Source organism: Asparagus officinalis, chromosome 3, assembly GCF_001876935.1.
Source record: "Asparagus officinalis chromosome 3, Aspof.V1, whole genome shotgun sequence".
In the NCBI taxonomy this organism is placed as follows: Eukaryota; Viridiplantae; Streptophyta; class Magnoliopsida; order Asparagales; family Asparagaceae; genus Asparagus; species Asparagus officinalis.
Window position 1 is genome coordinate 16,102,908 of NC_033796.1, and position 5,117 is coordinate 16,108,024.

Below are 5,117 nucleotides of genomic sequence, written 5' to 3' on the forward strand. Positions count from 1 at the left end.
ACCATTTTCTCATTGTGAATCTATATTTTACTAGATGAGCATACGACAACAGAGTTTCTTCAAAGGCATTTAGCTTTCTCCCAAACAAATGAAGAAATGTTTTTCTCGATAATTCTAAAAAAATATATTTTAACAATAGGAGTGTTTGTTTCGAGGAAACCCTTGGAGATCTTTTGATACCATCAGAAAATCCAAAAAAAAAAATCCACAATTTTCCTATTCTGTTATTTATTTCATCAAAAACGTTTTAAGAAAGTATTTCTTAAACGTGGAGAAAACGTCACTTTTTGGATAGAAATCATTTCCTCTCAAAATGTAATGTGATAGGCTCAATTGGTGGAAATATAGGTTATAATAATTAAATAATGGGGTGACGTGAGGAGTTAGTAAACTATATTAGTTAAATATTAAGGGAAATTGTTTCCAACTCAAATATTTTCTTATTTTTGATTTTTGAACCAAACAAAGGAATAAGATTGAAAACATTTCCACGTCATGTTTCCATGTGAAACAAATAATAAAAATCTTTTTCCCTAGAAACACATGGAAAGGAATGGAAATAGGTGTTTTACTACTAGAATTGGTTACCTATATTTTGGAAAATGAAACAAGCACGCCCTTGATGTCTAAATACAATGCCGCATTGGAAGCAGGCATCTTAAATAGAAAATTTGTCACTAACAGCCTAAACCTGATTTCTTCCCAACATAACATAATGATCTGTTGCTAAAATCGTAGAAGGACGTGCAGACATGGAAAATGAAACTCCTCCTAGATTGGAGCTCAAGTCTAAACGAAGAAGATGAATACTGAAGAAGAAATATTTTCATATTCAGAACTATGAAACCAAGCACAATATCAATAAAAACATTCCATTTATTAGCCATGTTGACTTTGGATTAAAACCGAACAAATTAACAAGTGTGATGCTCCATCGCCAAACATATTAATTTATCACTATCAGAGCACTTCTTTACTCTTCCACTTTTACCAATAATAATTATTTGAACGAAAAGATAAACATCAACAATTACATCAGGTATTATACCGCATTCTTGATGCAGTGATATCATATCATTCTGATGCTATCTCTCCTGCTATGTTTGTATAAAAGGATCTTAAGCCACGTTTCTGAATGACTCCTTGTCTAATGAAATATGTTCCATGTTGGAAAATTATCAAATCAAATGTTATAGCATGCAGAATAAATTCTAAATAAAATAATAAGAAAGTCTGATCTGATCGGGAGCAGTCGTATATGAAGAGAATACAGAAAAAAACGGCAGAAAACAGGTTTGGACTTCTAGCGGTCGACCGCGAGTGGCGCGGCGGTCGACCACAAACGTGCACGCAAGCTGGAAAAGTCTCTGAACTTTTCGCGGTCGACCGCGATTGGTGTGGCGGTCGACCGGCCAAACCCTGTAATGTTTTTCAGTCTCTGTCGTTCTATTCGGTCAACCGTACGTGTCTATGCGGTCGACCGCGAGTCGGGCTGGGCCTGAGTTTGGTTTCCTGTTCACATTGGGTTTGTGTTTTGATATAAATTAAAACACGATTTTCTAGGGTTTCTTATCAAAGATTTTAGATTGTACTGAGCACTTTGAGAGGAAGAACTTATGAGCAAGTTGAGAGATTTGGTTTAGGGTTTGTGTGAGTGGTTTTGTGAGATTGTAACCCTTCGTACTCTCCTTGATTTAGTGAAATCTTCTCATCCTCTCCCCGTAGACGTAGGCAAATTGCCGAACCACGTATATCTCTGTGTTTGGTTTGATTTATCGTATTTGGTTTTACTACAAGAAATCAGGTCTTTAATGACCAAAATTAGTGAAGAGACCATTTACTTGTCATTAATGTGTGTAAAATAACGACGGTTTTAAAAACCTTCATCAAGTTATCACAAATATTAGAGTAATAATGTGAGATAGGATAACGGTTTTCTAGTCCCTTCATTGATTTGGTTTTAATACCATTGTTATTGGGTCTCCTAAAAGACGAAGGAGTCTATTACCTTCATTAATCACAACTCCTAATCAAAATAGGAGTACTAATTAAAATAATATAAACAACCAAAAACCCAAACCTCCCTCTAACCGGAACAAACAAACTAAACCCTAGATTAAAAATTCGTGTTACTGTTCATCGTTTGTGAATCCTGTTCTTCGTCGCCTTAGTCCTGCCGCTCATCGCTGGCCCTCACGGCGATCGCCGCCGCTTCTCCTTCGCCTCTCCCAGGTACCAAAAAATCTCTAACCGTAAACCATAAAAGTCTTCATCTGTATCTCGAATTTCCTCAAATTTGTAACGGTTTATTTCAGATCTTTTGTCGAGCTTGGATGCGCTCAATCCTTTTTCCCGCTTCATAGCGTTGTCGTTGGCGCTCGCCTCACCTCTCACCTCTCAGTCAGTGCTAGGGCTTGCTGCGAGCTTTCCCACAGTACCTACATCCGCACTTGTCAAGATCGCTAGTATTTTTCTATCCTGTGAGATTCTTATCTTCGATCTAGGTTTTTTGATGTTGGTGATGCTTTCGGGTTTGTTTGAAATTTTGATTTTTAGGTTGATATGGGGATGTTGGATTAAGGAAAAAATGAAAAAGATGGTTGATTGCGAGGGAGGATCGAAGGCTGATGCCTGCTTTCCTCTTATCAGCGAGTTCATTCATCAAATTAAGTAGGCAGGTGTTAGAATAAAAATAATAACCAAATGCAAAAGGGTTTTGGGAAATTAAATGATAAGGACAAAAATTGTTTTATGTAATGTTTGTTGTACCTGTAATATGCTTACTGCATGTGTCTTTATTTCATGGTTATAGTGATGATATGGTGCATATAGAAATGGATTGTTCACTCTGTCTGAATTCATTGTTATATTATAATTGATGCTCTCGTTCATGCTTTGATGTGATTTGTTTGCTCGATTTGATTATAATTATAAACCTGCTGTTATCTACTAACATAGGTAAAAAGCATTGTCTAACAGGTAATTGGTTGCTCATACTCGCATCATCTGTTGACCTGCTTTATTACTTTATTATTGTGTTGTTTAAATTGAATTTTAGTTGACTCAAGGAACTTAAATGAGTTGATAGGAAGGAATGTTAAAGACTGGTGATGTAGGGAAGAAGTGGAACATCCAAGGGAAACCTGCTTTTGTTTTAGTTGGTGTATGTTTCTTATTTTCATGATTGCACGTCCCATACAAAATGGTTAGGGTTCAAAAGCAGTATATTTGGAGAGGGGAAAAAACAATCTTAATGATGTAAGAAAAATATAGGTATTAAAAAAATATAACTTTTGTTTATGTCAGGTCAAAAAATGTAACTTATGTTTACATCAGGTCCTCTGGTATACACATACACATCAGTTATTTTAGGGTTTTCGTGTCTATTTTTTGAAGGGTCTTTGACATTGTTTTACATGGTGTCTACTTTTCCTATGGTATTTATTATATGGAGATTTATTATCATGGTTTTTAGTTTTATGCGCTATAGAAATTTTTAAAATTATATATAAGGTGAGAATAGTTTAAGCTTTTATGTTCTATGTTAGCTCTATATGGCATGTAGATACGTTATATAATTGTTTTATCTAAATGTATATCAACTCTAAATCATGTTTTAAATTATAGCATAAAGTTAAGTTTCATTAATATTCATTGTAGAAGATTGAGGAAGATTGAGGTTCTTGTTTTATCTTTCATGTAATATTGTGCCTTTTTCATGCCCATTTCTTTCTTTTAATTTATGCTATCATTGTTATTGCTCTAATTTGGACTTGAGAGATATGAGAAGGTTTTAGACAACATGAGGGACTTGAGAGAAGAATCACGGAACCAGAGTAATCTGCATAAATGTGGAAGAGGTTGATAATGGCTTAACCTGGAGAGTAGAGTCACTATGGAAAATCCATCTGATGTGGCAAAAATGTTCCATGAAACCCGAAAGAAAGCTAATGAAACATTAAGTACCGGGGATCAATATAAATATGTAAGTAGAATATATATCTAAGTTTGATAATGATGCATTATATAGTACTAACATATGAATTTAATTTTTATAGGATGAAATCATTCAAGTCAAACAAGCAAACCCTTCACTTTAGACATAGAGATAATTGAGATAATTTGGGGGAAGCAATCTTATGGCCACATCACTGTATTTGGTAGCGGGACTACTTTGAAAGATTTGAGAGGAGTGCTCCTTAGTCGATCTGATCTGGAAACACAAGTTATAGAAGAAAAGTGAAAGAACCAGATGCTTCAGCAACGCTTAGATGAGTAGGAGCAACAACAACAAAGGATGTCTAAGTTGGAGTCACAAGTAAAAGCTATGCAAGAACTTTTTTTTAGGCAATTACCTTCATTGACTCCTCAAACTCGAGAACGTGTGCAGGACTAGGTAATTATTTTTTGTAAAATCTGTTATATACTTTTATGATTGACTACTTGCACTAAAAAATGTGATTTTTACTTAATAAGATAATATTTGCTTAATTGATATTTCTTAATTATGTGATTTTTTTTAATTGTTCAAGCTATCCATGCAAGATTAGGAGGGGGTAGCTCGAGTCTTCTTTTGACGATGATTAGAGATGAAAGAATATGTATTCCCCAAACTTTTATTTTAATTTGTTTTAGATAGTTTTATGTATTTTTCTTTGGAACAATTAGGATATTAACTCTTATTATTAGTATTGAATATTTGAGGATGGTGGAATTTTATTTATTGATGTTATTAATGAATGGAATTTTTATTTTTCCTCTTATTCATTATTGGGTATAGTGTCTGGTTGAGAATAATATGATAGTTGCCTATGAATGGAAAATTTATTATTAATGTATATTAGAAATTTGTAGTCTATAATGACGGTTTTATAAACCGTATTTTGTTCATCAACGAAAGGAAAACATTGTCGTTAATGAGTTACTAATTACCCATTATAAGAACTTTTACGACGGTATCCAACCGTCATTAATAAGTCTTCAACGACGGAAAAATATCCCCATAACTAATGGTAACAATGGGAAAATATCCCCGTAACTAATGGTAACGACGGGAAAATATCACGTCACTGATGGTAACGACGGGAAAATATCCCCGTCACTGATAGTAACAACGG

At 34.2% G+C, this 5,117-nt stretch overlaps 1 long non-coding RNA gene across 3 annotated transcripts; it reads left to right on the forward strand.

Moving 5' to 3' along the window:
- Positions 2,076-4,391, forward strand: LOC109833180. 3 transcript variants are annotated; one of them, XR_002245148.1, is made up of 4 exons: positions 2,076-2,232; positions 2,316-2,480; positions 2,557-3,985; positions 4,059-4,391. It is a non-coding gene; the product is annotated as an uncharacterized LOC109833180 (long non-coding RNA). The 3 variants fall into 3 exon arrangements; XR_002245147.1 differs by having other exon boundaries at positions 2,316-2,465; XR_002245146.1 differs by having other exon boundaries at positions 2,316-3,985.